Raw genomic sequence first — 23,518 nt, forward strand, 5'->3', positions numbered from 1 at the left:
TCCTTACATGGCGCCTGAGGCCTCCCAGATAGAGTGTTTTAGGAGACTTGGTTAAAATCTGCAAGACTTCAAGCGATCTAGTCTTAGAAGTTCCAGCTCAACTTCAGGGGCAGAATAATTAGATTCCACCACTCATTGAAAAGTGCAGCAAATAATTTGTAGTCACCTTTAAAGCAGAAGAACAATTCTTTTTAATAATTTGAAAGGAAGAATTAATTGATAAGAATGTAAATAAGCTTTTAGAATTTCTGGAAGAAAAAGTTGAATTTCTGTTGACTCTGGAAGGTAGGACTGGGAGGTGATGTTTTTGAGAGTGCTTGGAGAGAGTATAGGTTACTGGACATGCTGGTTCAAGTCCTCCGGGAAGCAGAATGGAACTGGATGTCCAAAAGAATTATTTGGGGATGTTCAGTGAATGATGAAGGGCAGTTAGCACAGGAAGCTTTCAGACCAAACACAGGTAAGAACAACTATGAAAGGAAGTGGGAAAGGAAGGGTGTTTGAGTAGAAGGACACCCCAACTGAGACAGCTTTAACAGAGTCTCAATCAGGGTGATGGGGTCCCAGAGTGAAGAGTGTACTTTTGAGGAGTCATTTCTCAGACAGAACAATGCTCCGTTCCTTCTGCCACACACAATCACTGGCAGGGAGCAGCCCAAGGAGAACCCGTCCTGTGTGTGAGGTGGTGATGGAGCCAAAGTCATGGCCCCTGACGTCAGTAAGCCAGCTACATTCTTGGTGGGTTCCTCTTGGAGGAAGATCTGAGCAGTACACACCCCTGGCTGCCACATCAGGCTTGAGAATAGTCGAGAAGGTATGAACAATTGTTTTTCTCTTGAATGGGAGAGAATCAGTCCAGGAGACATAGTAATGAATTCTATAATCGCTACCCCTAAGTTCAATGTCCACAAATTTTGAGCACAATGGACCTCCTGCAGATTTTTTTTTGCTCAGCCCTCTGGGTTCAACATTAAACTTTACTTCCCTGTTTTTCTCATTCCTTTAGTGCTCTTGTCTTTTGTAAATTATGACACAATTGAATTGATCTAGAAGAGAGAGTTGATGATTTAAAAAAATACTTTCCATTCTTTTAGACAAATCAAATTGATTCTGCTAAAAATATGCATATACATGTCCTCTGAAACAAATGGCCACCGAGTGAGAGTATACCTATGAGTGAAATTTTCAGGTCACAGAAATTGCAAATGCTAAAGTTTAGAAGATCAAGGGAAATATTTTCCAGAATGTACTAATTGCCAATTCCAGCTGCACAGAGTCCAAGAATTTCTGTTGCTAAACTTGTTTGCTAATACTTGGTATTGTCATAAGCCTGCTTTTGTTTTGTGTTTGTTTTTTTGCCATTCTGGGGCATGTATAGTGGAATGTAATTATGCTTTAATATGCACTTGTTTGATTACTACTAATAAAAATAATCTTTACAGGTTTTTATTGAAGACTTGGCCATCATCCATTATATAGCATTTATAAGTCTTACACATTTTATTACTTGGTTATCTGTCTTTTATTGAATTCTGGGTAATCTTTATGTATTCTGACAAGGTTGGGTATGTTCAGAGTGGTATGGTCATAGACTGTGTATTCTGGATGTGAGATCTCAGTCAGCTTTATGTATTTCAAATACCTTTCACTGGTCTGTGGCTTGAATTTTCACATTTTTAATGATGCCTTTTAATAAATGTCTATCAATGTTAAAATTGATAAATAAATGGTGGCATATTCATTCTAAAATTCTGTACAGCAAAAACAATGGATAATCAGCATCTACTTTTAAAAATGCATGGATCTTAGAAACATACGGCTTACGAAAGAAATGATCTAATAAAAATAATACATTCCTTGTGATTCCATTTATCACAATTTCTAAAATAAGCAAAACGAATCTCTGCTGTTAGAAGTTAGGGTTGTGCTTGGACATGGATGTGGAGGAGGCTTCCAGGGTTCTGGTACTCTGATTTGAGTTGTATTTACGTGATTGTTTGTTTTGTTCGCCAATGAGTTTTATGAGTGTGCTCTCTGTACTTGTAGGCACAGAATGTATACTACATTTCACTTTTAAGAAATAATGAAAAATGTGAAATGCTAATTTTATGAAGAAAGTGTGAAAATTATGAAAAAGAAAATGGCATTCTTAATGCATGATGTATTTTAAGGAAGTCTCAATGAAGATGGGTACAAAAAAGCACAATACACTCACTCAGATTTATAGCATTGGTCTTCACAAGTGTTATCATTTATAATGTTACTGTAGAATTGTTTTCTGTCTTGTATCTTTTGAGTTATATGTTAAAATCTCAGATTCACATTTTTGAGCAACAAGGAGAACTACTCCAGATAAGAAGTTCAGAATTAGGGGAGCTCCAGGATATGTTGAGTCCATGTGCTATGAACTGAAAGTTTGTGGCCTCACAAAATTCATATGTTGAAACCTTAATTCCCAATGTAATGGTATTTGGAAATGAGGCCTTTGGGAGGGCTCTTCTTTCCTGTTCTTATGATGGCATTAACATCCTTGTGACAAGAGATGAGTGAGCTTATTTCTTCTCTCTCTGACAAGTGAGGATACAATGGGAAGACAATTGTCTTCAAATAAGGAAGAGGGCACTCACCAGACATCTAGTCCCCAGAACTGGGAGAGATCAATGTTTATTGTTTAAGTTACATAGTCTATGGTATTCTGTTAACAGCAGCTGACTGAAGACACCAGTAATGGCCTTAGGAACCCAGACTTTGAAAATCTTTTTCTTTGCTGATTTACATCAGATTATCCTAGGCTGGTTCATTTGTGTCAAAATATCTCATTTAGTCCCTATAACATCCAAGGTTTTAACAGGGACTCCCCATTAATTAGTAAGAGCAAGGGCACATTTCCTAGAAGCCCCTCAGAAGTTACCCTTTGTCTCATTAGCCAAAATGGTATCCCATAGCATCTTTTTAAAAAATATTTTGTTTACTTATTTGAGAGAGAGAGAGAAAGAGAGCAAGAGAAAGAGCATGAGCAGGGGGAAGGAATAGAGGGAGAGGGAGAAACAGACTCCCCATTGAGCAGGGAGCCCAATGTGGGCTCGATCCCAGGACCCCAGGATCATGACCTGAGCCAAAGGCAGACACTTACCTGACTGAGCCACCCAGGCACCTCTCCCATAGCATCTTTTAAACCAACCTTTGGTTGGTTGACTTATATCAATCAAAACCCATTGCTGGGCTTGATATGAGCATATCTACCATAAATCATAAAGGTCAAAGGTAGAAGGAAAGAAGGAAGAAAGGAAAGAAAGAGGGAAGGAGGAAGGAAGGAAGGAAGGAAGGAAGGAAGGAAGGAAGGAAGGAAGGAAGGAAGGAAGGAAAGAAGGAAAGAAGGAGAGGGAGAAGGAGGGAGGGAGGGAAGGAGGGAGGGAGGGAAAGATGTACATACAATATGTCACATATATGTTTTAAATTTCACATTCCAAGAGGAGAACATAGACATCATTAGAAAGAAGAAAATAGGGTAGACACACCATCTGTATTGCTTACATGATGCTAAATTGAGCAGTGAAGGACATTATCAAACAGACTGTGTATAGATCATTTCATGGTATATTATGAAATTATAGAATATCTCCCAGAGAACTTCATTGTGGTTTTAAGTTTGCTTCTCTCTTATATATACTGTTTCGCTTTCACTTTGAAATATTAATTTCCTTCCTACCTACTTATATTTTATTTATAAAATTCAAAATTCAGTTGGAATATATTAAACCACTATCTTGTTTTCTTTAAAATATTGGCTGTGTTATCAACCATTAAACAGATTTATGGCTGTTTCGCTGTTTCAAAGTGAATCTTTTCTCATTTTTCATGGCATGACAAGCAAAGGTTTTAAAATTTCTATTATTCAGTTTCGGAAAGTTAAATTACATTATAATTTATTACAATCTCTATAATAGCAATGTCACTCAAATGCTTCATAATTTTTAATATACCTGTTATAGCAGTTTTCCTAGTTTATGTAAATTTAAATCTTTGAAGATAGAAGCAAAAAGGACCATTCTTTTTGTTTTTTTGAGGTTGACTATTCCTTTTTAAAATTTTTATGTATTTAAAGTTTTTATTTCGATCACTCAGTGCTCATCACAACAAGTTCACTGCTTCATCACCATCACCTATCTCACCCATCCTGCCGTCCACCTTCCTTCTGGTAACCATTAGTTTATTCTCTATAGTTGAGTCTGTGTTTTGGCTTGTCTCTCTCTCTGTTTTTTTTTTTTTCCTTTGCTAATTTATTTTGTTTCTTAAATTGCACACACAAGAGAAATCATATATTTGTCTTTCTCTGTCTGACTTACTTCACTTAGCATAATACTCTCTAGCTTCATCCATATCATTGCAAATGGCAAGATTTCATTCTTTTGATGGCTAACATTCCATTGTATGTGTATACCACATCTTCTTTATCCATTCATCAATTGATGGACACTTGGGCTGCCTCCATGACGTGGCTATTGTAAATAATGCTATTATAAACATAGGGGTGCATGTATCCCTTTGAATTAGTGTTTTCTTATTCTTTGGTAAATACACACAGTACTGGGCTTGCTAGAGCATAAGATAGCTCTATTTTTAACTTTTTTGAAGAACCTCCACACTCTTTTCCACAGTAGCTGCACCAGTTTGCATTCCTACCAACAGTGCATGAGGGTTCCTTTTTCTCTACATTCTTGCCAACACCTGTTGTTTCCTGTGTTGTTGATTTAGTCATTCTGACAGGTGTGAGGTGATGTCACATTGTAGTTTTGATTTGCTTTTCTGTGATTGTAAGTGATGATGTGCATCTTATCATGTGTCTCTTGACCATCCATATGTCTTCTCTGGAAAAAATATCTTTTCATATCTCTCCCCATTTTTCAATTGGATTATTTGTTTTTTGGGTGTTGAGTTTTATGTCTTTATATATTTTGGATACTAACCATTTACTGGATACATCATTTGCAAATATCTTCTCCCATTCCATAGGTTGCCTTTTAGTTTTGTTGGTTGTTTTCTTCCCTGTGCAGATTTTTTAATATATGATCCCAATAGTTTATTTTTGCTTTTGTTTCCCTTGCTTCAGCAGACATATCTAGAAAAAAGTTGCAATGGCTCATATCAAAGAAGTTACAGCCTGCACTCCCTTCTAGGATTTTTAAGGTTTTGGGCCTCACATTTTTATCTTTAGTACATTTTGAATTTATTTTTGTGTATGGTGTAAGAAAGTGGTCTAATTTCATTCTTCAGCATGTTGCTCTCCAATATTCCCAACATCATTTGTTGAAAAGAAGCTCCCATTGGATATTCTTTCTTGTTTTGTTGAAGATTAATTGACCATATGATTGAGGGCTTATTTCTGGATTTTCTATTCTGTTTCATTGATCTATGTGTCTGTTTTTGTGCTAATACTATTTTGATTACTACAGCTTGGTAATATAGCTTGAAGTCTGGAATTGTGATACCTCCAGATTTGCTTTTCTTTTTCAAGGCTGTTATGGCTATTTGGGGTCCTTCGTGGTTAAGATTGTTCTAGTTCTGTGAAAAAATGCAGTTGATATTTTGATAGAGATTGTATTAAGTGTGTAGATTGCTTTGGGTAGTTAGACATTTTGACATTATTTATTTTTCCAATCCATGAGCATGGAATGTCTTTCCAATTCTTTGTGTCATCTTCAATTTCTTTCATCAGTGTTCTATAATTTTCAGAGTACAGATTTTTCACCTCTGTGATTAGGTTTTTTCCTACATATCTAATTTTTGGTGCAATTATAAATGGGATTGTTTTCTTAATTTCTATTTCTGCTGCTTCTTTATTGGTGTATAGAAATGTAACACATTTCTGCAGGTTGATTTTGTATCCTACAGCTTTACTGAATGTGTTTATCAGTTCTAGCAGTTTTTTAGTGGAGTCTTTCAGGTTTTCCATGATAGTATTAGATCATCTGCAAATAGTGAAAGTTTTACTTCTTCCTTACTGATTTGGATGCTTTTTATTTCTTTTTGTTATCTGATTGCTGTGGCTAGGACTACTAGTGATATGTTGAATAAAAGTTGTGAGAGTGGACATCCTTGTCTTACTCCCGACCTTATGAGAAAGCCCCTCAGTTTTTCCCCATTGAGGATGATGTTAGCTGTGGGTTTTCATATATGGCCTTTATTATGTTGAGGTATGTTCCTTCTAAACCTACTTTGTTGAAGGTTTTTATCCTTCAACAAAGTACGGCAATGGATGCTGTACCTTGTCAAATGCTTTATCTGCGTCTTTTGAAATGATCATAAGGTTCTTTTCATTTCTCTTATTGATATGGTGTATCATGTTAATTCATTTGTGAATATTGAACCACCCTTACAACCCAGAAATGAATCCCACTTGATCGTAGTGAATTTTTTTTCACTGTATTATTGAATTTGGTTTGCTAGTATTTTGTTGAGAATTTTTCCAACTGTGTTCATCAGAGATATTGGCTTGTAGTTCTCTTTTTTTTGGTGGTGTTTTTATCTGGTTCTGGTATCGGGATAATACTGCCCTCATAGAATGAATTTCCTCTTCTATTTTTTGGAATAATTTGAAAAGAATAGGTATTAACTCTTCTTTAAATGTTTAGTAGAATTCCCCTGTGAAGCCATCTGGTCCTGGACTTCCGTTGTTGGGAGTTTTTGATTACTGATTCAATTCCTTTGCTGGTAATTGGTCTGTTCAAAAAAAAATTTTTTTTTTTGCTTCTTATTTCAGTTTTGGTAGGTTATATGTTTCTAGGAATTTATCCATTTCTTCTAGCTTGTCCAGTTTGTTGGCATACTTTTTATAATATTCTTTTATAATTGTTTGTGTTTGTGGGGTGTTGGTTGTTATTTCTCCTCTCTCATTTGTGATTTTATTTATTTAGGTCTTTTTTTTTCTTGATAAGTCTGTTTAAATGTTCATCAATTTTATTGATTTTTTTCAAAGAACCAGCTCCTGGTTTCATTGATCTGTTCCATTGCTTTTTTAATTTCTATATCATTTATTCCTGATCTAATCTTTACTAGTTCTTTCCTTTTGCTGGCTTTAAGCTTCATTTACTGTTCTTTTTCTAGCTCCTTTAGGTGTAAGGTTAGGTTGTTTGAGATTTTGTCTTGCTTCTTGAGGTTGATCTGTATTGCCAAAAACCTCCCTCTTATATGCAGCTTTTGTTGTATCCCAAAGGTTTTGGACTGTTGTGTTTTCATTTTCATGGGTTTCTATGTACTTTTTATTTCTTCTTTGATTTCCTGGTTGACTCATTCATTGTTTAGTAGCATGTTATTTAACCTCCACATATTTGTGCTTTTTCCAAATGTTTTCTTGTGGTGACTTCCAGTTTCATAGTGTTGTGTTTGGAAACAGTGCATGGTATGGCTTCAATCTTAAAATTCATTGAGGCTTGTTTTGTGGCCTAATATGTGATCTGATTTGGAGAATGTTCCATGTACAATTGAAAAGAATGTGTATTCTGCTGTTTTAGGATGGACTGTTGCAAATAAATCTGTTTAAATCCATCTGGTTCAGTGTGTCATTCAAAGCCATTGTTTCCTTCTTAACTTTATGTTTTGATTCTCTGTCCATTGATGTAAGTGGGCCGTTAAAGTCCCTAGTATTGTATTATTATCAATTAGTTCCTTTATGTTTGTTATTAACTGTTTTATGTATTTGGGTGCTTTCCTGTTGGGTGCATAAATATTTACAATTGTTATATCTTCTTGTTGGATTGTTCCTTTTATAATTATATAGTGTCGTACTTTGTGTCTTTATAATTATATAGTGTCGTACTTTGTGTCTTGTTACAGTCTTTGTTTTAAAGTCTGTTTTTTCTGATATAAGTGTTGTGACTCCAGCTTTCTTTTGACAAATGTTTTGATAAATGTTTTTCCATCAACTTACTTTCAATCTGCAGGTGTCTTTAGGTCTGAAATGAATTTCTTGTAGGCAGCATATAGATGGGATATAGGCAGCATTTAGATCTTTTTTTTTTTTTATCCATTCTATCACTCTATGTCTTTTTATTGGAGCACTTGGTCCATTTATATTTAAAGTAATTTTTGATATGTGTGTTTATTGCCATTTTATTACTTGTTTTGTAGCTGTTTCTCAAGATTTTCTCTGACCCTTGTCTTTCATGATTTGGTTGGTTTTTTTAGTCATGCATTTGGATTTCTTTCTCTTCATTTTTGCATATTTATTATCTCTCTGATTTTTGATTTGCAGTTACCATTAGGTTTGTATATAACATCTTCTGCATATAGCAGTCTATATTAAGTTGGTGGTTGTTTAGGATTGAATCCAGTCTTTAGTCCTCTCCTCCCCACATTTCAGGTATATGGTGTCATATTTTACATCCTTTTATTTTGTGAGTTCCTTGATGGTTTTTTTACAGAAATATTAATTTTTACTGCTTTTGTGTTTCCTACCTTCATACTGTCATTTTTGGTCTTTCCTTTCCACTCAAAGAGTCCCCTGTAATATTTCCTGCAGGGCTGGGTTAGGGGTCATGAATTTCTTTAGTTTTTGTTTGTCTGGGAAATGCGATCTCTTCTTCTATTTGGAATGATAGCCATGCTGGACAGAGTATTCTTGGCTGTAGATTTTTTCTCTTCAGCATTTTGAAAAGATCATGCCACTCCTTTCTGTCTTGGAAAGTTTCTGCTGAAAAATATGCTGATAGGCTTGTGTGGTTTCTTTTTGTGTAACTATCTTCCTTTGTCTTCCTGCTTTTAAGATTTTTTTCTTTATCATTACATTTTGCCATTTTAATTACAATATGTTTGGTGTGAATCCACTTTTGCTGATTTTGTTGGAGGTTTTCTGTGTTTCTTGGATCTGGATATCTGTTTCTTTCCTCCAGATAAGGGAGGTTTACAGCTATCATTTCTTCAAATAAATTCTCCTTTTTCTCTCTTTTCTTCTTCTGGGACTCCTATAATACAAATGCTATCGCATTTGATGTAGTCACTGAGCTCCTTAAATCTATTCTCATTCTGCATAATTCTTTTTTCTGTCTTTTGTTCAGCTGATTACTTTCCATTACTGTGTCTTTTAGGTCATTAATTCATTCTCCTTCTTCTAAACTGCTATTTATTCTATCAAGTGTGTTTCTCATTTTGTTTATTGAGCACTTTACTTCACTGTTATTCCTTATCATCATGTTAATGGTCTCTCTGATGTTCTCCCCTCTTTTCTCTGGTCCAGTGATCCCTATGATCATTGCTTTAAATCATCCATCAGCATGTTATTTATATCTGTTTTCCTTTGATCTCTGGTTGTGGCCTTGTTCTGTTCCTTCATTTGGGACAAATTCCTTTGTCTTCTGATTTTGCCTAAGTCTCTGTGCCTGTTTCTGTGTTAGGAAAGTCAGCTATGTATCCTGTTCTTGAGGGTGATGGCTTTATGAAGAAGAGGTCCTGCAGTGCCCTGCAGTGTAGTGTGCTCTGTTCCTCAGGGCCTGGCACTTCCAGGAGTGTCTCCGATGTATGCTGCATGTCCTCTGCTGTTAAGTCCTGGCTGCTTTATTTTTCAGGCCAGTCATCTGCAGAGGCTCTCTTTGCCTATTGTGGGCAGTGTTTGGTCCCTGGCCTGAATGTGATGAGTTCTAACTAGGTGTACTCTGGTCTGCTTATGAAATGAGACTTGTCACTGCCACCACAAAAACCAAGGCCTTGCACAACTTCTGAGTTGGGAGATCCAGTATTGGCAGGGGTTTGGGCCAGTCTTCCGGAGGAGGGGGCCCACTGCACTGGAACTGAGACAAGCATGACTGGGAAGGGTGGTTCTTTCTGAGTATGGAGGGCGGGGTTTGTGAAAGCAAGTTTGGTAGCCAGTGTCAGTGCTGTGATGGGTCCTGCAGGTGGTTCTGTTTATGCTGAGGGATGGGGGGAGCAAATAGTACCTTCCAGTTTCTTTGTTCCTGGAGGGGTCTCTCCGTGAAACTTCCTCTCTAAGACATGCTCCAAGATGAATGAATAACGTCCCCACTGTGCACCCCATGTGCTCTTCAGTTCGCTGTTTCTATGTTGTATGTCCACGGGCTGTTTGCCTTGCCTTTTCTCTATTAGCAGCCCAATGTCTTCTGAGGTCTCCCAGAGCCAAGCACACTGACCTTTAAAACTCCAGGGTTTAAGCCCTGCTGGTTGCAAGAACTCATGAAATTCAGGCCCTCTTGTTTTCCAAGCCAGTTGTTATGGGGAATCATCTTCCTCATATGCTGCCTTGTGTGCTAGTCTAACAATTGCCCTTCTCTACAACCACAGCTTCCTCCCAACCATAGCATCCATGAACCGTTTTTCTCCTAAGCTACCTCTCCACACTTCCTACCTTCTTTGATGTGGCCTCTTCTCTACCTTTCGTTGTGGAGTTTGTTCTTCCAGTCTTGATTGAATTCTGGAGTATTTAGGATGATTTGATAGTTATCTAGTTGTATTCATGGGACGAGGCAAGCCTGGGGTCCTCCTACTCTTCCACCATTTTCCCCTCTCTCTCAAAAGAAATCATTCTTGATGATATTTAAGTATAGGTCATGCAGATAATAATAATTCATGTAATAAAACTGTTAGGTAAGGTAATAAATAGCAAAAAGCAATGTAGTAAATGTAGATAAACATCATAAGCATTTACAATAAAGAAAAATTTCATGGCTCAGAATTCTGAGTTATATATTCCTTTCAACAGAATTATTATCCATCATTCTTTTAATAGGTATCTAACACATACAAAGCACATAGACTACAACAATGAAGAGGAAATTATATTGTCCCTAAGGATCTTAATCTAACAGGGAAAACATCTGATTCCACTGAAATATCTCAAATGCAGGTATTATTTAAAGTGAAAGCAGGGAGCATAAAAAAGGAAGGAAGCAGTTTTTTCTACTTGGGGGGTTAGGAAAAAGGTTTGACAGGGTTTATACTGTGAGTATAAATAATACTGTGAGTGTCCTAAAGATGTGAAAGTCTATGGCTTCCTATTACAACTATTTTTTTCATTATTTAAAATAAACAGTATTATATTGTGAAATTGTTTAGAATTCCTTCTGGTTAGTACACAATGCATATGTATATTTTGATATCAGAATTTTACAGTTTTTAAAAATTGCTTTTGAATTTTCCAAACATATGCCAAAGCAAAGATCATAATTTGAATAACTTACTTATATAAAATACATTGTACATAATTTATTTTATGACTCAATAAAGTCAGATATTGAAAGTCATATACTTTTGTTAAATAATACAGCCAGCAAGTTAAACTAACATTATTCATAGATGAAATCACAAAGCAACTTTGTTTTGTCTTGCATGTCTCTTTCAAATATATTCAGTATAATTTTTTTTCCATTCCCCTAGATGAAAACTATGATGGTGGCAGGGTTTTGTACTCACATGTCATATGTCTTCACAATATAAATTAAAACATTTCATTTTGAAAATTAAATTGGTACTATTATACAATGAAAGTGTTGAAATTAATTTTAAATATATCCACCATCCCCAGATATGTAGTGCAGGAAGAGATAATTTGATCAGCAAATATCTGCTCTTTGACTTTTGGCTTCTTTCTTTACTTGTTTTTCTTCTGCAACTTGTTAACTATAGTTTCTGAGAAATGTAAGTGAAGGGAAAAATGAAAAAGGGAGCAAAAGTATTTTCACTTGTACTGTTAATGTTTAATTGATACTGTGAACTTCAATTCACTTGTTTTTTTTTAAGACATTCTAAAGCTATTGGTTTTCTTATATTTATTTTATAGCAGACCACCTTATTGGAAGTTCTAACAAATCTACCAATGTGACAGACACTTTTCTTGGTTATTCCAAACCAGCAATAATAACATTAGCATAAAGATATCTGTTATGTCTCTTTCATTCTGATATTTATATCTCTTTCATTTTTATGTCTTAAAACTATTACCTAGAAATTGCAGGTAATATTGAATATTACAGAGATCTTGAGCATCCATATTTTTTTCCTTGACATTCCTTTTAATGTTTCTAACATTTTATTATACAATGTAATGTGTGCTATAGATTTTTGAAGGTATCTCTTCCATTTTTTATTAAAAAATATAATCATACATATAAGTTTTGAAATGAGTCCTGATTTGTTATTCCTGTGAGAGCTTATCAGGGAAAATGGAATCAAGATTGAAGAAGCAGGAGCTAAGGGTGGTCACAGTAAAATTGAAAGGGTATTTGACTCTCTAAGACCCAAGAGATGGCGAGTGTATAAGGAACACAATAGTAGGACAGTACTTTTGATTTCCTCTACCTACTCCTTGAAACTGATCATTGACAAGGAAGTGTTACTTTAGAAATACCTAAATAAATGTTGAAGAATATTGTTTCCACTGTTCTGCTTCTCAAGACTGGACCAGCATAATTTCCAACAGGGATTGGGCATGGTGGTGCAGAGATGAGGGTGGTGTGGAACCTCATTGCAGAGTCTGAAGAGGAACTCCTTGGTACACATGGCTTGGCCACAGTGTGAAAGGATCCAGAAGTTTCTGCTTACCCTAGTGAGAAAATGCACAAGTTCTGAGAATGGCCTGTGGGCACCCAGAGGTCTAATCATAGAGACAAGGACCCAGAAAGCATGAGGAATGGCTAGGACCATTGGCTAGGCTGTATCCCAATAGATCCATTCAAAATTTCCAGTGGGATCTGCCGCACTTGGGAGTTGCCAACCCAGATAACAGGTCAGATGGAAACTGGGGCAGAGAGCAAATTTGTGAGACATCACATGGGTCCATAGAGAGAGAGTGGACATCTTCATACACAGAGACTCTTTGGAAAGGGGGAAGGAGAAGTGGATTTTTAAAGCATTTAGCTCAAAATCACCAAAGAGACTTTCTAATTCAGCAACCAATAGGAAGCTAAATCTTCTACTATACATACTGACTGTTTAATGGAAAGATGGCAATTAAATTTGAAAAGACCAAGTTATTCTTGATTTGGAAGTATACATTTACAGATTATTCAGTCAGGTAGAAACTTCTTTGCACATGTGAGTATAGCTTGAATGAATCTGTGATAATTATTATTAAGAATAACTTCTGCTTATTTCTTTACTAGGAAAATGTTAAATTTTATAAGATGGATTTTAAATACCCTTTGAGAAGATTGTGTTTCTTTATTTTAACATGTTAATGTAGGATAATGATTCTCAAAATTTTTTGATTCAAGACTCCCTTATACTCTGAAAATTTTTTGGGCACCTCAAGGAGCATTTGTTTATGGGCATTATTCTATTAAAATTTGCCTAGAAATTAAAACTAAGAAAAAATTTAAACATTTATTTATTCATTTACAATAGCAGTAATTCAGGTCATGGGCTCAGGTTCATGAGATTGAGCCCTACATTGACAGAGCTGGGCATGCAACCTGCTTAAGATTCTCTCTTCCTCTCCCTCTGCCTTTCCTCTCCCCCAGCCACCTTCTCTCTCTCTTAAAAAAAATAAACAAACAAATAAATTTAAAATAGCAGTAATAATCATTACATGCTAACTTACACAACATACTTTTGTCTCAAATAATTGTATTTTGGAAAACAGACAAAAATGGTGAGAAGAATGGCACTGGTTTACATTGTTGCAAGTGACTTTAGTGTCTGGCTGGATTTTTATACTTGTTCTTGAATTCATTTTTCATGTTTCATGGATCTCATTTATGTATCATATTTCATGCAGCCTCTGGAATCTTTATTCTACACTCTAAGAGAATGGTAGTGAAACAAACATAGAATGTATTAGTATCATTGTGAATATAGATTTTGAGCCACTGAAATGGTGTTATGTTTTATAGTCAAGGTTTATGGCTTTCCTGTAGTGAAAGCTAAATATCAAAAGCATCTCTAACGTGGGGACATTGTACTGAGTCTTCTGGTGTCCACCCCATTCCCTAGCCCAACCTCTGGTCTGTCTTCTGGACTCCCCTGATCTATAGGTGATATGGTATGTACATGGAAGACTCTTCAGGACTCTACTCTAGCCCAGGCTGGTGGCCAGAATTGTTAGAGCCACAAGATTCAGTGGATCTCCTGCCTGTCCTGTATCTTGTGTAGCCAATGGCTGCTTGCCTCCGATCCTGCTATGATTTGAGTTACATTGTGGGACTACTTCAGAAACTCAAATAATCTATTATTTACTAATACACACACTTGGGGTTCAAATTTTTGAAATTGCCACACTAAGCATCAACTGTTTTATTATGCTGGCATAGACATAAGAGCAAAAAAACAAAACAGAAACTGTGAGCTTTTCTTTTAAAAAAATGGTTCAGTTTTTTGAAGACTTTGCACCATTTTGTGTTTAAGGGTAGTGTCTTCAGACTATACCAAGTTTGGAGGTAAATTTATGAAATTAGTGTTCTCTAAAGCAAATCTGGCTCCTGTGGTAGGAAAATCACTGTTTCATATGCTAAAACCTGCAGTGGCAGGGTGGAGAGCTGTTTGTTTTTATTTTTATTGAGCCTAAGGGATGTTTTGCTCTATATTAGCTTGTGTGCCTGTGAAGTTAATGATGTCTGAGAATACCAAAAAGGAAGTTTCTTTTGGATAAAATTTGATGATCGCCCTCATACAAAATTAATTTAACTAAATTTTGACAACTTAGACATCAACTACTTTTGTTTATTTGTTTTTAAATGATAATTCCAGTATAGTTAACATACAGTGTTATATTAGTTTCAGGTGTAAAATATAGTGATTCAACATTTCTATACATTACTCAGTGCTCATCATGTGTACTCTTAATCCTCTTCCCCTATTTACCCCACACCTTCCCTCTGGTAACCATCAGTTTATTCTCTATAATTAAGAGTCTGGTTTTGGTTTCTGTCTCTCTCTTTTTTTCTTTTGTTCATTTGTTTTGTTTCTTAAGTTCCACATTTGAGTGAAATCATATGGTATTTGTCTTTCTATGACTGATTTACTTCACTTAGTACAAGACTCTCTAGCTCCATCCACATCATTGCAAATGGCAAGATTTCATTCTTTTTGATGGCTGAGTAATATTCCATTTATCTTCTTTATCCATACATCATTTGTTGGACACTTGGGCCACTTCCATAATTTGGCTATTATAAATAATGCTGCAATAAACATAGGTGTGCATATATCCTTTTGAATTAGTGTTTTCATATTCTTTGCATAAATACCCAGTAATGAGGTTACTGGGTCATAGGTTAGTTCAATTTTTAACTTTTTAAGGACCCTCCATAGTGCCTTCCACAGCGGCTGCACCAGTTTGCTTTATTACTAATAGTACATGAGGGTTTCTTTTACATCAACTACTCTTTGTGAAGGCATTAACTCTTCCACTACTGAGAGCAGATAGATGGAAAATGTCAAATGTGATTTAAATCATATAAAGTTGCTATCATTTTCAGATTAAAAAGCAGTCCCTCATCCTCCCTTCCAAGCATTTACTATCTCTTAATACTTCCAGTTAATTTCTTAAAACTCAGAAACTCAAAAAACTTAAAAGCAGAGACTAAATTGAAGAAACTTATGCTAGTCTTTATCTCAACCAAAAAGAAGTCACAGTACTGGAAAGAAGTCAAGCTAGTTCTAAAGTAGGAAATTAATTTTTTTGTATCATCGAGTCCTTTGGAAAACTGATAAAGTCTTTGACTCCTCTCTCCAGAATAGAAAAATGAACAAATCCACAAAATGTTCCAAAAAATTTCACTGAGTGCATGATCTCCATCTATAAACTTTGAAAGGTTTCATGGATCTCCGAGAGTTTAAGAAACTTTACAAATGAAAACACATATAAATTTTAATGAAATGGAAATTACCAGCTGTACTAATTTTGATAAATGTTTCAGTGTTTTACATTTAATGATTGTTATCTATTGGTATAGCCAAAGCTGAAAATTCAAAAAATTATTATTCCAGACAACACTCATGCATGCTGCTTCTGAATTAAAATTCTGACAAATTCACAATGGTGTTGTCTGACTTGTGTCTTCCCAGTGCCAAAACTCACAGAAAAATTCAGCTTGTTGAAAAAAAAAATCAATGAAATGATGTCAATAAGCTAAAAAAGATTTTGAGGTAATTTAACACATTTTATTGTAAGTCATCAGATGACCCATTACTATATTACTGATTAAAGTATGGCTGATCCGGAGTTTTGTATTTTTTCCTTCTAGAGTGGCTGTCCAAATGAAATATAATGTGAGCTACATATGCATTATTTAGTATTCTACTATTTTTAAAAACTGGTAATATCAATTTTAATATTATAATTTTATTTAACACTATCCAAAATATCATTATTCCAGCATGTAATCAATATAAAATAATTTTCTGTTTTACATGTTTTTTTTTAACTAAGTCTTTGTAATCCAGTGCTTGGTTTATTGTTTACAAAAATCTCAATTTGGACTGGATACATCTCAAGTGTTCAACACCACATGTGGCTAGTGGCTACTATATTGGACAATGTACATCTAGAGACTGACCTAAAGCAATCACAGTCCTTTTCTACATCTTAAGGTCTATATATTGTTTGTATTATTTCATATTAAAAACATTTTATTAAGGCTAAAATGAATAACATTGTGGTTCTCTATTTGTAATTATCTGTCACTGTGCAGGTTTTATAAACTTTAAAAGTTAAGAATCTGATACAGATATTATAGTTTATTGATATTTTTAGTATGCAATTTGGCTCATGAGTCCAGTAACAAACTGTTCTCTGCCTCCTAAGGTTAGACAGAAAGGCTGGTGGGCACATGAGTCAGGTAAATAACATGCCAAGTGTAATAAGGCATATAAATAAATAAATAGAGTCTTCTTACTTGGAGAGTAAGCCTCGGTTTTGAGGAATGCTCTGGTTGTACTTCAGATGTTAATTTTCTGCTCCTTCTGCCAGAACCATGAAGTTATCTTATCTTTCAGGATCTTCACAGTGAGAACCTGTTGAGTTCCTTGAAGCAAAATCCACAAGACTGGGGGGAACCCCTAAGACAGGCCACCAGGAGTTTTTCTCTGGTACCAACCTCACTCAGACTTGAGCAGTCTCCAAAATTACCATTTAAGCATTCCTACCTGTTCATTGTCTCATGGTTTCTGCTCTGAGTAAGCAGATCACTGCTGTGATTCTAATTCACAACTCTTTCTGGATTGGGGGATGACCAATTTATCCTGTCTTGAGTTCTCTATGGGTTCAAGAAAATTCACTCATTTTTAGTTTAGATTTTTCTTACTATAAGGATAAGAGTGACACAACACAGGTTTCACATGTCAGAATTGAAACCATAACTCTGTAACTCCCCCTCTAGAATGTTTTTATGGTAAATCAGATAGGATCTCGCTTATTCTCACACATTACTCCTTCACATATGCACACTCCTAAAGATGTCCTATGTTAACTTTAATACTTCAAAGGTGTAATGAAAAGACCTTTATAGGTGTGGGGGGCATATTTGGGGGTAAGGGGTTGATTTCAAATATAGTGCTTTTCTAAGGCCTTGGAGATCTTAATGCTACTCCAATAGACACAAACTGTTCTTGTAACAAGCACAGTAAATCAAACATGGTATACAGTGGACATTATTCTGAAACACTCACACTGAGATCTTTCCTGTGTTTGGCTGAACCAGAAAAAGGATTCCGTTTGTATAGGAGTCTATCTGGTCTTCTGAAACAGAACTGTGTCATCTTAATGTATCTTAACGTGTGGCTCAGGTCTTCAAATGTACCCATCTGTATACATAGTACCTAATCTAAGAGTGGGTTAATTTCTACATTTCATAAGTTAGCCTCAGATTCCAAAACTTACATGGAAAAATAGCAAATAACTGCTGTTAGAGAAATGTATACTGGAGGAGGAAGAAAATAAAACTATGCATAGAATTTAAATGAAATTTATTTTTATTTCTATGCTTAGATCTAAAGGTTATTAGTGATGCCAGATGTGAGCTCCTCGTTTGCGAGAGCGTACCCCACACCATGGTAGCACTGACAATTTGATCTCAAAAGAAACTGAACCTCTCACATATCTCAGGAATCTCAATTCCTTCCCTAGTAATCATTATGTTAAGAGCATTCAGCAAGCACAGTTTGGGAATGTGGTCTCACTGTTGATGAGATAAAATGTCATGACTAGACCGTGTTAAAATAAAATTCAGAGGACATATTCAATGGTTTCTACTAAAATCATCCTTTAAACAAGCATATTCTTGAAAACTTGCAAGAAACAGGGATTTCAGCTGCTTCCTAATTACTATGCCACGGTCAGCTTTCCCAAGCGCATTCTTCGTAATTGACTAACATTCTGCTGAGATTATTCAACTCATTGGAAATAAAGAAATATTTAAAATATTGGAGGCATCGACTCACCAAGACTTTTTCATATTAAGGATTTAATTAGAGACATACTTTGAAGTTTATAATATTTTAATATAAAAGAGGCATCACTGAATAAGATAAATCATTAATGTCTGGCATGACTAATGCAAAGAGGAGCAATAACTAATGAAATGATACATTATTATTTTCTCTCCCCCTAGATAAACAAATGTAATTTGATATACAGTGCTACAGGAAATCATTAAGAAATAAACTAAAGCTCATCTGTGTGTGTGTGTGTTTCTGTACAGCGTAGTATAGAGAAAGAGATGGTAATGATTTTATCTATGGATCTCAAAAGCATAACTTAATAGCAAGAACTAAGAAAAAGTCAAATTGTTTTCTTGGAGTGTATCTTGTATAACCAAGCACATTTATTAGTTGAGAGGTACATGGCAATACAGTTCACCCTTTGAAAATGAAAACAAAACAAAACAAAATGACAGACAGAAAGAAATGCATTATTTCAGAGCTTTCTCTGAAGAACATTTAAAAATTTATGCTATTTTCCCCTACCCTGTTCTCATTATAGAGAGAACATTTTTAAATTGAAAGGAACTCTATGTTCAGATTACCTCAATATTTGAGATACAGAGAAAGTTTGGAATTTTGAACAATTTTGACAAATGGAAACAACTTGGTATGCATGTGTTTTAATTTATATTAATCATGAAAATTTCTGAGAGAGCCTATCTAAATTACATGAAGAGCATTTACAAAGTCTGTAATTTAAATAAATGTATAATTTGAGAAGAGTGAAGAAAACAATCTGCTTTTAATATTCCTGTGAATCAATACATTTTCTCAACACATATACTGCCATATGAAAATAAATGCTATACCATGCCATTAGAAAACTACACTTTATTTCTCATTATAGAATAAGAAGTAATTATGCTGTACTTTAATAATTTGAATTAAACATTTCATAGTGTAGAACTTTGAAGGATCTCCTCAACAACTATGATAAGCCTGCATTTGATGGGTGGCCAATCAAAATGACTGGATGTACGTCAAGTCTTTTGCAGCACTTAGATAAAAGCGAAGCTCATTTTGTAAGATGATCACATATCAGAAAACTTGCTTGGAAAATGCTGATTTTTAAAAAACATTTTATTTATTTGACAGAGAGAGACACATCAAGGGAGGGAACACAAGCAGAGGGAGTGGGAGAGGGAGAAGCAGGCTCCCTGCTGATCAGGGAGCCCAATATGGGACTTGATCCCAGGACCCTGGGATCATGACCTAAGCCAAAGGCAGACACTTAACGACTGAGCCACCCAGGCACCCTGAAATATGCTGATTTTTATAGTGAATATAATTCAAGAACCTATTTGAGCGCCCATGAAATATTAACTTTGTAGGTTCTGAGGGATGACCAAGTTAAAAGAAAAAGAAAATCATGGGATGCCTGGGTAGCTCAGTTGGTTAAGTGTATGCCTTCAGCTCAGGTCATGATCCCAGGTACCTGGGATGGACTCCCTCATCTGGCTCCTTGCTCAGCGGGGAGCCTGCTTCTTCCTCTGCCTGCAGCTCCCCTGCTTTTGATTTCCTTCTCTCTCTGACAAATAAATAAATAAATCTTAAAAAAAAAAAAGAAAAGAAAAACATTTCTGGAGATTTTCACTTCTGTCCATATGGAATAACTTGTATTGATACCTTTTGACTTTGGACATTAGGCACTTCAGTACTGTAAACTATGAGGAAGGGAAAGAAGCATGTTGAGCCTTAAAGTGGCCTAGGCTTCCTGCCGGTAGGCATTTGTCAAAATAGGGTTGAGGAATCAAGAGAGCATATTTATCTCGTTGAGCTGAAGATACAGGTATTAAAGATTGGGGACTTAGGAGATATCAAATTTGAGAGGCAAAGAATCAGAAAAAAGATAGGCAGGGAAACACTCAAATATCCATTGAATGTTCCTGAATATTCAAGTGCACATACAAAGGGTAGAAATTAGGTATGAAATTGGGTAAATAGATACAGGCTGCTGTAAGCTGGAAAACTAGTAAAGTATACACAAGAGATATCTTGATGGATACCTGGAGAAATCAGGAGGGAATCAAAAAAAGAGATGTCTGAGGAATAGGGCCAAGGAAGCCTTAAAATGACCAAACTAATTTGCACCTAAGCTGACTCCTAAGAGCACCAAACTCAATAGTCTTTAGAGAAAGGCAAGAAAATTCATATGCTTAATAATCTAAGATTCAAAATGCCCATTGAGAATGCAGACTTAACAGAGAGGAAGGTATGTCCCACAACCAGGAAGGACTAATTATTAGAAACAGATACAAGGAAAAAGAGTTGGAGAAAAGGCTGGAAATTTTTCATATGTAATAAAATCTATAAACACAAAGACCCTAGATGCTCAACAAACTCTAAACTAAAAAAAAAAAAAAAAAAAAAGGAAAAGAAAATTATACTATGGAAAGCCATCCTAACCAATTTGTAGAAAAGCACTGATAAAAAAGAAATACTATAAGCACCAGTGTGGGGGTCATTACATGTGGGAAAAAGTAATGACTACCATTCTCAAGGAAAACACTTCCAGAAGAAAACTGATTATCATATTTAAAGAGGAAAGGGGGGGGATCTAAAATCTGTGTCCAACAAAATAATATTTCAAAAATAAAGATTGAAAAGACTTTTCCAACAAAATTGGTTGGTAGCAGGCATGTAATAGAACACATGCTAAAGGCTATTTTACAGGTTGGAAAAATGATACCAAATATAAATTTGGATCTGTAGAAAAGTGTGAAGAACAATAGAAAAAAATAAATATGTGGGTAAATTAAAAATACTTTTTATCATTTAAACATTTCTTTTTTTTTTAAGATTTTATTTATTTATTTGACAGAGATAGAGACAGCCAGTGAGAGAGGGAACACAAGCAGGGGGAGTGGGAGAGGAAGAAGCAAGCTCCCAGTGGAGGAGCCTGACATGGGGCTCGATCCCATAACGCTGGGATCACACCCTGAGCCGAAGGCAGATGCTTAACTGCTGTGCCACCCAGGCGCCCCCATTTAAACATTTCTAATATTAAAATGTGAGATATACCATATTTTAAGAGTTAGAATGACTATCTTACTATAACGACAAGTAGACATCAGAAAAAAGTTACATTACAACAGACAGTGAAAGACATTTTATAATGAAAGAAGGTTACTTGCTCAAGGAGTTAATAATCCTAAAAATGTATGCATCTAATGGAGGAGCCACAAAATGCATGAAACAAAACCTGACAGAATTGAGAGAAGTAGGGAGTACCACAAAGAGTTGAAGATTTTGACCCTTCTCTCTCAGTGATTGATAGAACAATTAGATAGAAAATCAAGAGATAGAGAATGTGAACAACTCTCACCCATTTGACTTCACTGACATTGTAGAATGTTACATGTGAAAATGTCAAAACACACATTCTTTTCAAGTAAAATGAAATGTTCACCAAAAGGATCATAAGGTAGTCATAAAAAAGGTTGAAATACTCAGTACTTTAGAAATAATATATCGCTTATTTTCTGAATAGAGCAGAATACATTAAAAAGTAATAATAATGAGACATCTAGGAAAATTTAAAAAAATATATGGAAATTAAGCAATATACTTCTCCATAATCCATGGTACAAAGAAGAAATCACAAGGAGATTAGAAAATATTTCAAAATGTATGAAATTAGAAATACCGTCTAATAAAATTTGTGAAAGCCACTAAGAGTTTGTTGAGGGAAATTTATAATTTTAAATGCTTAAATTAGAAAATAATATCATAGTAATAAATAATAAAATAGTACAGGACTAAAATCGGTGATATGAGTAAATTCTACTCCAGGGAGTTAGAACTAAAAGACCAAACTCGGCTTGAAATAAGTAGAAGACATAGAAGTAACCTAAATGTTCATCAGTAGGTGAATGGATTGTGAAACATATATATGTTATATATATATAAAATATATATAAAACATATATATATATATATATATATAATATTACACAGCCACAAAAAAGATGAGATCTCACCATTTGAGACAGCGTGGATGAACCTACAGGATGTTATGCTAAGGGTAGCAAGTCAGAGTGAGAAAGACAAATACCATGTGATTCCACTCATAAATGGAACCTAAAAAAGAGAGACAAGCAAAAAACAGTATCAGAACTATCAGTACAGAGAACAAACTGGTGGTTGCCAGAGGGAAGGGGGTTGGGGGTTTTGGTAAGATGGGTGAAGGGGAAGGGAGACATAGCCTCCAGTTATGGAATGACTAAGTCATGGGAACAAAAAGCAGAGCATAAGGAATACAGTCAGTGATGCCGTAACAGTGATGTAATGGGACAGATGGTAAACTATACTTGTGGTGAACAAAACAGAATGTATGAACTTGTCAGATCACCAAGTTTTACACCTGAAACTAATGTAATATTGTGTGTCAACAATACTAAAAAAGTAAGTAGAAGAAAGGAAACAATAAAGATGAGAATAGGAATTGACAGAAGAGGGCTCCTGGATGGCTCCGTCAGTTAAGCGTCTGCCTTCGGCTCAAGTCATGATGCCAGTGTCCCAGGATGGAGCCCAACATCGAGCTCCCTACTTATTGGGGAGTCTGCCTCTCCCTCTCACCCTCCCTCTGTTCTCTCTCTCTGTCTCTCTCAAATAAATAAAATCTTTAAAAAAAAAAGAAATCAACAGAAGAGGAAACACACAACAAGAGAAAATAAAATTAGCAAAACGCTCGTTCTTGAAGTTAAACAATATTGATGGATCCTTAGATTGCTAAAAAGAAGGAAATAAAAAAAAGAGAAAAAAAAGAAGGAAATATTTGTTGTCAATACCAAGAACAAAAGGGATGCTATTGCCACAGATCTTAATGACATCCAAAGGATAGAAAGTGACTTCTGTTGCCACATATTTGACAATTTATATGAAATAGACAAATTTCTTAAAAAACTATAATTTAACAAAATTGGATACAAAATTTGAATAGTTCTATATCTATTAGAGAAATGAGTTCATTGTCAAAATTCCCACAGTGGTAACTCCAATCCCACATGCCTTCCCTGGTGCATTACATGAAATATTTTTTTTTAATGTAGCCCTTATCAACAGACTCACAAAATATAGGAATAGAGAGTACTTT

General features: G+C 35.3%; 1 pseudogene; it reads left to right on the top strand.

The window, feature by feature from the left end:
* The first annotated feature begins 342 nt into the window (after nt 1-342).
* Nucleotides 343-23,518, top strand: part of LOC113259268 (mitochondrial intermediate peptidase-like) — a 53,433-nt pseudogene continuing 30,257 nt past the window's right edge.

Source organism: Ursus arctos, unplaced genomic scaffold (assembly GCF_023065955.2).
Source record: "Ursus arctos isolate Adak ecotype North America unplaced genomic scaffold, UrsArc2.0 scaffold_7, whole genome shotgun sequence".
Classification (NCBI taxonomy): Eukaryota; Metazoa; Chordata; class Mammalia; order Carnivora; family Ursidae; genus Ursus; species Ursus arctos.